Raw genomic sequence first — 13098 nt, 5'->3', positions numbered from 1 at the left:
ATCATGAGCATTAATGTTACTTCAAAGTGTCATTAATGTTCATGACACATCCCATGTCATGTTAATGACACGCTCATGTCACTCTTATGTAGACACCTTAGAGTAAAGTGTTACCAATATTAGTGTCAACAACAAAACACTGATAAACTAAACTGATAACTAAACAATCTCCCTCTAGCTCTTCTTTGCTTGGTTCTTATCTGATGCCTATGAATGTGGCAAATTGTCAAAGAAGTGATGATCTCAAAGTGGTAAAATCACATGATCTGATCAACTGAGGATGGAGGCGATTTTACCATAGGTGTCCGGCGTCACGAGGAGACGATTAAGGCAAGAAAAACAAAAAACAATTTTGACAAAAAATGACTTAGGCGATTATTTAGATAGATAGATAGATAGATAGATAGATAGATAGATAGATAGATAGATAGATAGATAGATAGATAGATAGATAGATAGATATACTTTATTTATCCCAAGCTGGGAAATTACAGTGTAGCAGCAGCATTACACAGAGACAATGACAACACAATTAAATAAAAAGAACAACCTAGGCATACTTCAACAATAAAATATAAAAATACAATAAAATACAATAAAAAATAAAGTGTCTAAAGAAGGAGTATGTATTAAGGAGTAGAATAGAATAGAATTCCAGTGCAGAATAAATATGAATATACGGTATAAAAATGCTATGAAACAAATAAGGTGCAATGAACAGTGTGCATAAAAAACACATAAAGTGCATAGACAGTATGTAATGAACCAGACTATTATTTGTTATTGTACAGTGTGATGGCATGTGGAAGGAAAGATTTTTTGTATCTGTCCCTATGACAGCGGAACATTTTAACAGTGTGACGAGTTGGAGCATCTGGATGCAGCTTATACAATTTTTTAGACTATGTAAAAGATGGATAGGATCAGATAGTATTTCTTCCGGGTTGAGGTAGTGAAGGGAGGGATGAGCAGTGATGCTGCCTCTGTTTGCTCCACACATCAGCAGCGGAGCTCCTCTCTCTCTTTCAGTCAGCCAGACCCAGGCACGGCAGAAGCAGCGCGTCCGTCCGGGGGGAGAGAGAGAGAGAGAGAGAGAGAGAGAGAGAGCCCACACCGCATAGCGTTACTGCCGGGGCTTAACCGTAATCACATTCACGGTCTTTTTCTAACGGATGTCTCCTCCTGTGCCACCTTTTGACACCGGACGGTGCTCTCGCAGCCGCGTTCACCGTGAGAAAGCCCTCATCCCCGGCTCGGGTTTAGAGGTTTGTGTCGACGCCACGGAGAGGACCACACTCCCCCCATCGTTAGCTCGCTAAGCTAGCTAGCCCGCTAACTTAGCTGCGATACTTTGAACCGTATCGGCGTCAGTTTTCTGCCTCGTAGCTAGCCTGCGGTCTCTTGCGCCACAGCGGTGGATTGAGGAGCCCTGTCACTCTAGGTAAGCGAACAAATATGTGTGAAAAAGCCTCCATTATACTTGTGTTTTACCGCTGCCAAACGCTGGCTTGTTTTTTGGGCAGTGGACGTTATCTGGTAGCAGCAGACTGCCGCTATGGCAGAGAGCTCTTGTTGACAGAAGCAGCCAAGCAACGGGGATGTGATGCGACTCACCGTTAAACACACATTTTAAATTTAATTTGCCGCTAATCAGCAGAGATTTGCTGCTCCTGAACCAGCCTGAAGTGTGTTAAATAAAACACTGCATGTTTTATCGATGATATTGATGCTCATAAATACTTTAAGCCATCTCATGTCAGCCTTTACTCTAGATTTTGTCGTGAATGGGCCACTCTCAGGTTAACATTATCGCACACTTGCCGCATTTGACTGCAGCGAGTTTTCCTAACCGGTTATTCAAATGATTGATGAAACCGTTATTAGCCTTACCAGCGTCAAAGCCATAGAAAAAAAAGGGGAATCAAAAGCAGAAAAGCAGACATATCTAAAGTTGGCTTCAGTGGTCACTGTATAAACTACGCTTCCCGGTGGACGTTTCCTCATTTATCTCTCAGCATTTTTGGTCTTGAGTGTTGCATCACAACCTTGAAAGATGAGCTGTGCACCCGGAATTTAACCCCTGCCTGGTGCCTATTGTGTCTCCTGTGTCCTGGTAGAGGTCAGATGATTTAGCTTAGCCTGATGCAGATGGGAGGAAAATCACTAATGGCCACATTGAAGCCTCTTTCCTCCCCTTGTTGCAAATCTGCAAAATTTGAGGGCCCTCCTCCTCTGTTGAACAGAGGTTAATCACATTTCATGTAATTCAATCACTAAGAGACCTTTTATAGGGTCTGGTTGAAGCATATGGGGCTTGATGTGTGTGTGTGTGTGTGTGTGTGTGTGTGTGTGTGTGTGTGTGTGTGTGTGTGTGTATGTGTGTGAGAAAGAGAAGCTCAGTGGGTGAATGAATGAGGAGAGAATGAGCGTGCATGAGTGAGCATGCATTAACAATGCCGTAATTATCTCAAGAGATAAGAAAATGGATTCACTATCAATCCTGCACAGCCTACAGTTGCAAAGCAGAGCAGATGAAGATGTAGGATTGACAGGGAACCAATTGAATTAATCTGTCATGTTCCGTAAAGGGAGGGAAAAGAGAAGCATGTATTATTTATCCACAGTGTGTGTGTGTGTGTGTGTGTGTGTGTGTGTACAGTAGGACAATATGCTGTGTAGCTGCAGGGACCTGTAGCATTGGTCCCTTGCTACCTGAACACAAGCCGATTGCTTTGATCATATTTTGAACATGACTATCTATGCAGTGCTGCCGAACTACCTAAAAGAAGAACTGACTTCACCATGTCGGTTAACGTCGTAAAACACATTGGTTGTTGTCTCAACTTGCAGTACATGTGATTGCAACTACTCAGCACATGATTTTACTTTTTTTTCTTTATTGTGTTGTATGTGTATATTGTTCAGGCCCTTGCCCCAGAGCTGTATATCTGAACTCAGCCCTGTGTTAAGGCATGACTGTCCAGCATTGAAAGGAAATGAATCATGTTCCTCATTTCAAGGCCGTGGAATCGGCATGATGCGTTTCCTGCCCTGTGTGTGTCGACCGTGTGTGTGTCGACCATGTTTTCAGGCCTCAGCAGATGTGCCTGCTTTGTGTGTGTGTGTGTGTGTGTGTGTGTCTGTGTGTCTCTGTGTGTCCCACTCTCCCATACTTGTTAGGGTTAAATTGAGGTTATTTTTGCAAATTGGGAACATTTCGCCCAATCACCAGGACATTGATTTAATTAGAGGAGGAGAGTATTTTTGGATCAAGATAAAATTGGGTTCTGTATTTAAGAAATGAATGACATCAACAAGAATAAAGTGTGTGTGTGTGAGTGTGTGTGTGTGTGTGTGTGTGTGTGTGTGTGTGTACATACACGTCATGTGGTTTCAGCTCATATAGAGGGCATGGTTAAGTATTAGTTTGTGTGTGTTTCCACTGTGTCATACAGGTGCTAATAATCATGATAATGGCATGCTCTGGAATGTAATTAGTTTAATGTGTACAAAACTCCCAATTATAAAGCTTGTGCACAAATGCAACCAGTATGTTTTACATTTTTCTTTGTTTGTAATCCTGGCCATGAGTTTGTAGACCTTCCTTGATTGTACGGGCCAGTATATGAAATGAAAGTGAAAGGTTTAAAGGTGTTTGTCGGTATTGGTATTTGTGAGTGTATGTGCTTGTCATAGAGGGTGGCTGTGGTGCATTTATTGCTCCGAGCTGATCTGGAACAATAGCTCTATTCTGGCCCATGTCTCCGGAGGGAGGCAGCAGCATTCGGCGTTCCCGGCACTCTGTGTGCCAGCAAGGCTTGGTTTGGGATTGGGTTTCCACAGCCACCTGGAGCTCAGAGCACAGGAATGCCATTGTTCCTCCTTCCAGACTATGGCCGGATCACACACATGCAAACACGCACACATAAACAGACACATACATGTACACACACTCGCACACAGCATGCAAGAGCAGCTTATGCCAGCTTGTCCCCTAAAACTTGGGTCACCCTGCTTTGTTACATTGTCATTGCTTACATAAATATACAGTGAAACATCAAGCCTCTGCCTCCACAGACACCGAGACCTGACATTAGTAGCGGACCAATATGTTTCTCTGAGTGGCTGTTAGTATTTTTAGCTGCAAAGCACAGAAAATATCTGTCAGCTCTGCTGGATTTATTGCAGTTCTGCTTTTTGTTCTGGTGTTTAACTGGGTTTATATTCTGCAATCTGCTTAAGACTTAAAGTGGTTAAAATGCAACTAGTGCTCTAACAATTGCATAATTAATCAATTAGTAGATTGGCCAAAAATGAAGCAGTTTGTGGTTTAGTCATTAATCTAGGCAAACTGATCTCCAATGTGAGGAATTTTCCGCCTTCCTCTGTCTTTTGTTTTGTCTGTATCTCTGCAGTTCTATAATTTTGCATATTTTTTTGAGGGTAGAAATAGTTATTTTTTAATGTATAGTGTTCGTTACAGCCAATCCCTGCCAGCGTTTCGCAATTGGCTCACTACCACAGCAGCTACAACCCATACAGGCTGTTGTGGAGGAGTTTGCAGTCCAGCTTATAATGTATTTGTGTAAAAATCATTAGGATGGGGATTGGTGCTGGCATTTTATGCAACAGAATGCTTCCATTCACATAATGGGCAACAAATGAAGTAGAAAAAAATAATGTATCAACAAAGAACTCTATTGGTATCAGCATAACTTTAAGGGCTCTGGTATTGGTAATTTTTTAAACAATACTCAGCCTGAACATAGAATTTTAGGGCATCACCTTGGGCTCAGGGAAATGTAATGATCATTTTTTACTCTTGTCAGTCATTTCTAGACCAAACAATTTATCAATTTATCAAACGTTTGACTGATTAATTGATCATGAAAATAACAGTTACTTGCAGACTAAGATTCAACCAGACTTGAAAAAGCAATGACCTTGAAATTAAATTTCCATTCATTAATATGGATACATAGTTACATGGAGAGACTAGAGCAAGCGTGGCGACACCTCTTCTGTTATCTCGTCTAGCCGGTGAAATGTCAGTTTGTCTTTGTTTACTTCAAAGTTGTCTTCTTAATCAAATCCTCCTCTCGCTTGAAGACTTTGCACAAACATCAGCTGTCAGTAAGACATCTTATTACTGAGTTTTGTTTACTGGGTTTTGTTTTTAATAATGTTGTCTGATCACAGCGCGCATCAGACAGACTTATCTCTACACTTTGCATCAATTGGTTTTGAGCTATGTGGCGTTGCATCATGAATTTGATTTGCTTCTCAGAGATAACCTATTTTATATGCACCTTGGCATCATTTGAAAGTATTTTTGTGTGTATCTTAGCTTCTATTGGAGAGAAGGTAGTTGAGAGTTACACAAAACTGTAGGGATAAAATGATCGGTGATGACAGGCAAGAGAGGTGCTGCTAATGCTTATATTTGTAAGCTCCATTTCAACCCAGTCTCCAGGATAGATGCTCACACTGTACGTTTCTGTACACCACAGATGCATTGAATCTCACTGTTTTTTAACCGCTGCAACCCGTTCTCATTCTGTACTCAAAGCACATCTCACAGAGATAACCCTTGATCTTGCCGTTAAAGGCCATCTGACTCAGATCAGGAGTCTGTTGTGCATCAAACCATCAGAATGACAAGTATAGTTAGCATCTTTTTGTTGTTTGAACACCTTTCTATTCACAAACTTTGCACAGAGTACACTATTTCCTCAAGGAAAGGTAACCATAGTCACACATATAGTCAAACAAACATAAATACATCATTCCCAAGCAGCACAACTATCTTAAGCTGATGGCTTACTGCTTGTTATGTGAAGTTGCAGGATGCACACTTTGTTAACTTCATTTATTGGCAGTTGGCATCCACCAACTCTGCCTATGAAAATGCTGTCATGCGCTGTTGTCTATTTGGTTTTCATGACTCCACGAGTGATTGACGTCTTGTCACTGCTCGAGCTGCTCATCCACAAAGTGGATAGAAAGCTGTCGACCGTTTGTTTGAGTTCAGTGGAGCAGAGTCCTATTCAGTCAGTAGCAGAGTTGTATTATTGTGACTTCATGATATTTCACAAATTTCTGAAGTAGTGTTGGCAATGGAGTGAAATGTTGGTAGCGGAAACACTGCAGTGTAGTCAAGGTCAGACATTTAGGGGACAGAGACATAATAAATGCACTTTCTTGAGTTGTGGGGGACTTGAAGAAAGGTAACTTTTGTTTCACAGTGATTTAAAGGGCACACAAACGCCAATGTCCTAGGTGAAAGTCCGTTGAGTGTTTGACCAGTCCACCTGCTTGTGCACACTGTGACACTTGCAATATTACGTCACCAGCCTGGAGTGAGAGGTAAACAGTGCTAAAAGGGTTTTATATCAACATACCTATGGATGTGCAATGCCAACATTTTATTCTAACGACTGGACTACCATTTATATTTTTATTAAATGGAAAAGTCACCTTGGATGTTCTTTGTTCTTCCTGTCTTCCTGCCTGATCAGATTGACTTTCCTACTCAAAACTGGCAGCTTACAATTAGAGCAGACCTTCCAGAAACCCACTCCGGATGTTGATAGCCAGTTTAGCAGGATCAGATAGTGGAGACCTAAATGGTTCATCTTCAAAGTGAGAGAAAGAGAAAACAGAGAGGGATGAGAAGGAGAGAGATAGCCATCAGCAGCATTTAGTAGTCCGGCCTCTCAGTCCTCTAGGGTTTGTAGGCAGGCAATTTCATTTGTGCAAGTGTGTGTGCATATGTGTATGTGTTTGCCTGTGCCTATGTGTGTGTCCTCTGGCTTTCCAGCGGGTCACATTAGGGATAGAGTTGCACAGAAGTGGGTCAGCCAGTGCCACCAGGGAGTCTTGCCAGCTCCCTGCTCCCTCTCATGCTGAAACCAACTAAAGGCCAACACAAGCACATGAACCTTAGTGTGTGTGTTGAGTGTAGGTGTGTGCATTGTTTGTTGGTATTGATTGTATTGGTGTTAATGCGCAGACACAGAATGTGATCTCTCTGTTCTGTCATTCTGTGAGAAAACATGCCCCCACCTTGTTCACTGTACTTTGACTCCTTATAAACAGCTTTACAGGAACCTGAAATACCCTAAAGCTCTGAAGTAAAAAAGAGCAGTGAACCTATGCTATGGCGCAGTATGTTTAGACTGCATATATAGTGCCTGTACAGATGAATCACAGCCTGTCACACTCTGTGTGTCTCAGCTGGATGGACACAGTGTTTCTGCTCGCGTAATGATAAGGAAATAGGATTTGGCCCAGTATTCAGCGGAGGTTTATTTCATCTGCTAGCTGCACTCTCTTGTTTTCTCTATTGGTTATTCTGTAACAAGGAATTAGTGATCTATTTCTGTCCTCAGTTTGCTTGCATATGCCCCTGCATTGTTGAATGGAGTTGAAATCATGAGGTAATAACTAGACAGTAAACGGAATTATTGCACAATATGGCAGAGATCACACTTAACTTCCATCCAATACAAAAAAACTGCTGCACCAAATGAAGTGATTCTTAGACTGTTGGATTGTTGGAAAGCACTTTTTCTGTTAAAAACGAGGAGGTCTTCTGGGCAACGTTAGTGCCCACTCTCTGCCACCACTGGCCAGGCGTGCTCAGGTGTGAAAACTTGTAAGCTTTCAAGTAGTCGGCAACAAAAACAGTTCTGTATTTATTATTTACACAGCCTCTTCCTCCACAGTGTTCACTGCACGACCACTCATAATAAATAGCTTTCTGGGAAGAACTCAAATCGGTGATGCATGATTGTGGATTGGAATACATAAATATTTTGAAGAAGCGAGTCTCAACTTGTAAGTGATCCACATTCCAGAAAATGAATGATGACTTTCCCACAAGAAACTGTAACACGCTTCTTGTCATTGAGAACGGGACAGAGAAATGGTAAGCATTAATAATGATCAACTCACACAGGCCAATGTTGTGGCATTTTACAGGTAGAGCTTTATCGCTGCTTTCAGCTTTATTATCTATTTTTTTATGTGATGCAACTGACAGGAAAACGAATATGAATATTGGATTTAGATCCACCACGTCAGAAAAATTGGCATTCATTTGGAGTCATATCTGCTTGATATCAGTAGGAACATGTTTGCTAAGAAGCGTGCTGTACAAATTTAAAAGTTAATATGTCAGTGTTGTGTTTTAAAGCTTTCCCCTCAAGTGGCCCAAAAAAAAAGTTACTGCAGGTTCAAGAACAAAACCCAATTTGTGATCAGCAAGAAATTGCCAATCCCAGTGGTGTGGATCCATTCTAACTACACAAATCAGAAAGATGAGAGGCAGCTGGAATGCCGTGGCTGGGGACGCTGTTAGATGAGAGGCAGTTTTTGGCACATGAATATTAAGAGAGAGTAAAATTCAGGAGAGGGAAGATGAAATAGATTTTCTTGTGTACACAGGACATGCATGTCAATGTTCTTATTTTCCCACATTATTTTTACACTTGGACATGTCAATGCAAATTTATGAGCTTGAACGAAACCCAATTGGATCTGCAATAACAATTGACTTGTTGTTGCAAGCACAGTTGGCTTTGACTTATTACCTCTAGTCACCGTATGACCTGGTTGACTGCATGAACCAATCATGTGCTTGGATAGTACGTATATAGCTTTCAGAAGCACATGAACACCTGAACAGAGTGAAATAATACGGCTGTAGCAGCTCAGCCTTGTAGCACTGAGTAACCCTACACACTGTGTTCAGCTTAGCTCCAACAATTCCCTTCTTTGTAAGTGTGTGCTGCTCAGGCGTCCGTATGTTGCTCACAGCATCTGTTTCACTCTGAGATATGACCCGACAGGAAAAGACATAGTTTCCATAGCGACAAGGCCTGCTCCTTGCCCATCCCCCCCCCCCCCCCCCCCCCCACACACACACACACACACACACACACACGCTATAGGAGGAAGCGGAATATGTGCAATTTCTGCTGACTCATGGAGAAATAGTTGTGTGACACAAACTTGCACCCAGATGTCTGTCCTCACTTCAGCCTGGAACGACTGTTTGTGTGACACTGTTTGTGAGTGTGAGTGTGAGTGTGTGTGTGTGTGTGTTTGTGTTTGGTTCCCTATCGAGCGCGTAGGCCTGTTTTTTTTGTAAGGCTTAAATGCCATGAGAATTTAAATTGGAAAAAGAATAGTTATTTTTCTGTCAAATGAAGGAAGGATATTTTCAGTGTGCATGGCAGTCTGGCTAAGTTACTTTATTGATCTTTGCGGGTAATGTTCGCTCTCTGCATTCGACCCAACCTCACTGTGCGGTGGGCAACCACAGTGCAGAACATGGGGGACAAACTCCAGTTCAAAAGCCAGTGCAAGTGCAAGGACAGTGGCAGGAGCAGCTACCTGCTGGAGCATGCCGGTCACCACCAGTCAGGCCCTGTAGTGACGTAGTCGTAGGGTTCAAACTCAGGACCCTCTTGCTGCGGGGCAACACTGCTAAACAGTGAGTCACTGAGCTGCCATATCCACAGAGCTGCTAAATCAAGAAAGCCAAGAGAGGATTTATAGAGATTTACCACTGCAGTCTTACTGCTTTCATCTTAAGGAAGAGTACCCTGTTTGTACTTGGATGACAGGTCTTAATTGGTCTTTGTTCACAGTGCTTTCACATGGAAACCTTTACTACTTAAAGCAATGCACAGCTAAAAGAAGCTTGTTGTGGAAAAGAAAGTTGTTCTGCATGATGCTCATTAGTATTGTCCCTGACGATTCATTAAAGGAAACAAGTGTTATTTATCGCATAGGCAGTCTGGGTTGGAAAGGGGTGAAAGGAGTGAAAGAGTCATACAAAACACCTACAGATAACAAATGACAAGTGGATGGCAAACAAGTACACGCAAACATACAGTCATGTATTATGGTAAGCTGAATTGTATTTTCACTGTTAAAAAAGCAAGATGAGAAAGATGGATTAAAATACACTGCCAGATATGTTTGCTGAGTTGATTTGGTTCCGATTGTGATTGTCAGTTTATTACATCATCAGCGGTGGGGACATAATATTATGTAACACTAGGCGATATTAATGTGTCTATCATCAGAGATTTTACCACACTATTGATTTTTTGGTATCCATCTGTTTAATATACTGATGAATCAATGTGGTGAAGTAATTTGATCTGTGAGGTTTTTAATTTGCTAGTATATAATTGATTTGATAATTGATTTTTTAGGGTAGGTGACATTTTGGAATGGTAAATAAAATACACTCTATTATATGAATATAAATAAGTTTTACTGCTTTATGTACACAAACATTTGGTCATGGTCAGTGTTGAGGTAGCTATGCTATTTTTAACACACATAAATGAATTATCTGTTTTAATTTAGTTCTTATGGATTCTGTCATAAATTATATAAGACCACAATACCCTTAGAAACAAAAGGGTACAAGCATGCTTAAAAAACGTTGTCACTTCACTCAAATAAAAGTCAATACTTTTCATGTGCTATCCGAAATCAAGAAGTTCAAAAATCTAATGAACATAGTGGATTTAATTATGGAGTTGATGAGTTATTTTGCCCTTTAACAACAGGGGATTGTGATGAAAACTATTTTAAAAGGTCCAGTCCCACTGGTCTTCATATTTAGCTCTTTCTTCATCTGTTCTCAACACCAGTGAAGGTAAATCATGGTCAAGACTAAAACTAAATCAACTGTGTTTTCGCTAAAGTTATTTTAACTCTAGCAGTGAGTAACTTAATGTAGCTTTTGTTAACTTGTCCAGGATTGCCTCTAATTATGCACTGTGAACCCAAAACGAATACAATGGTGTAAATTGTTTCCACAAAATCCAAATTCTGAACATGCTAGATCGTTCAGTGTTGCAGAAATTACCACAAGCAAAATTTCTGTCCCAAATAGAAAGGTATTTGTAACTTTTAGAGGAAAGAAGAGACCTCGAGACCTTGAATCAGATGCCTAAAAAAGCTATTACTCGAAGGCTACCGCGTTGCAATGGTTCATTGATCACTCTGTATCGCATTCTGACACCACTTTCTCTCAAAGTGGAAGAGTAACTAATCATCAATGGGTAAATATGTAAAAAGTCCTGTTAGCAAGGTTAGAACCAGGTTGGCCAGGTTGCACGAAATGTTGTCTCATTTGTGACGCTTCACAGAAGAGATACTGACACACACTGACCTTAAAAGCCAAAAACTTTCCCCCGTTTACACTTCTAAACTCATAACGTTTCTGAACATCTTCACCCTGGAAGGAGCTTTACATATTCTTCATTTTCAGTGACCTAAAACACAGATTGTGTGTAGGAAAAAGGCCAAGACACATGGACAGTTTTTCTTCATCTGTTCTCAACACCAGTGAAGGTAAATCGTGGTTAAGACTAAAACTAAATCAACTGTGTTTTAGCTAAAGTTACTGGTCCACAAAAAGTTTGGATTTGATGCCACCCTATTTAACTCTAGCAGTGAGTAACTTAATGTAGTTTTGTTAACTTGTCCAGCATTGCCTCTAATTATGCACTGTGAACCCAAAAACGAATTCAATGGTGTAAATTGTTTCCACAAAATCCAAATTCTGAACATGCTAGATTGTTCAGTGTTGCAGAAATTACCACAAGCAAAATGTCTGTTCCAAATAGAAAGGTATGTGTAACTTTTAGAGGAAAGAAGAGACCTAGAGGAGGGCAGAAAGGACAGGCTCCTGCTGTGGCAGCTCTGTGCTCTGTCTTAGCTGTGTGACTGAGCGAGCTATCTGCCCCGGGCTCACCCCGACCAAGGTACAGCACTCCCCTCTGGGCCCGCAAACACACAACCATCCATCTCTACCTCTTATCTCCGACCAGGCCTTCGCTCTTGAGTGTCTGTTTGCATGTCTGTGTGTGCAGGTCTGTGTGTTTGTGTGTCTGAGGTTTCTTTGAGTGGAGTTGTTCTGGCCCGGTCACACTGATAGCCATATCAACTCCTGGCTGATTGACTGCAGAACAACAGGCCCATTGTTTTTCTGAGTGTGTGCACGTGGGCGTGTGTGCTAAGCCATCAGAAATTGCATTTCTACAAGCCACAAATGTCAGACACAGTGTGTGTGTGTGTGTGTGTGTGTGTGTGTGTGTGTGTGTGTGTGTGTGTGTGTGTGTGTGTGTGTGTGTGTGTGTGTGTGTGTGTGTGTGTGTGTGTGTGCTGTAATCTGCCAGAGGCTGGGATGTGGGTCAGTGTGGTTGCAGCTCTGCGGGAAGAGACAGCAGCAGGATACTGCCTCTGTACTTACTGTAGGGGGAATAGCTGGGGTAAAACATGTTTCACAAAAATGCAGAGCAAAGCAGGGGTAAACCTGCTCTTGAGATTTGACTTTTTTTAATTTGTACATTTCCAAATGCTTGGAAACAAAGCTTTAGCCATTTTAAGATTTCAAGCCATTTTTCTGTGCGCTTGAATAGGCGTGTTCATACTATTCCACACTTGCGTAGGTATTTATTCCTACTTGGGAAAAAAAAAATCCTGATTTGTTAAAAAGCACTGTTTTTAACAAATCAGGATTAAAAAACAAAACTGAAGTACATGCCGAACCAACAAGCGACTGATTGATGTTGGCCAATCAACCAAGAAAACAGCAGTAAAAGGCTCCTCTCTCTCTGTTGCAGGACGGAGAGATTCAAAAGATCCTTCGCTCCTACAGCCATCATGATGTTTAATTCTTCAAAAGCTAGCAGACTAACTGGATTTCCCCTCGGGGATAAATAAAGTAATTTTGAATTTTAATTGAATTTGAATCAGAAGCCTAAAAAAGCTATTACTCGAAGGCTACCGCATTGCAATGATTCATTGATCACTTTGTATCGTATTCTGACACCATTTTCTCTCAAAGTGGAAGAGTAACTAATCACCAATGGGTAAATATGTAAAAAGTCCTGTTAGCAAGGTTAGAACCAGGTTGGCCAGGTTGCACGAAATGTTGTCTCATTTGTGACGATTCACAGAAGAGATACTGGCACACACACTGACCTTAAAAGCCAAAAACTTTTCCCCGTTTACACCTCTACACTGATAACGTTTCTGAACATCTTCACCCTGGAAGGAGCTTTA

The 13098-nt window shown here is 41.3% G+C and overlaps 1 protein-coding gene across 1 annotated transcript in view; it reads left to right on the top strand.

Moving 5' to 3' along the window:
- Nucleotides 1-1062: 1062 nt before the first annotated feature.
- Nucleotides 1063-13098, top strand: part of galnt1 (UDP-N-acetyl-alpha-D-galactosamine:polypeptide N-acetylgalactosaminyltransferase 1) — a 52329-nt gene continuing 40293 nt past the window's right edge. Inside the window, exon 1 of the mRNA XM_059338585.1 lies at nucleotides 1063-1441. The gene's annotated coding sequence lies outside the window, so the exon portion shown is untranslated. The remainder of the gene's footprint in view (nucleotides 1442-13098) is intronic.

This window comes from Centropristis striata, chromosome 8 (genome assembly GCF_030273125.1).
Source record: "Centropristis striata isolate RG_2023a ecotype Rhode Island chromosome 8, C.striata_1.0, whole genome shotgun sequence".
In the NCBI taxonomy this organism is placed as follows: domain Eukaryota; kingdom Metazoa; phylum Chordata; class Actinopteri; order Perciformes; family Serranidae; genus Centropristis; species Centropristis striata.
This window is presented reverse-complemented; position numbering and strand designations above follow the sequence as displayed.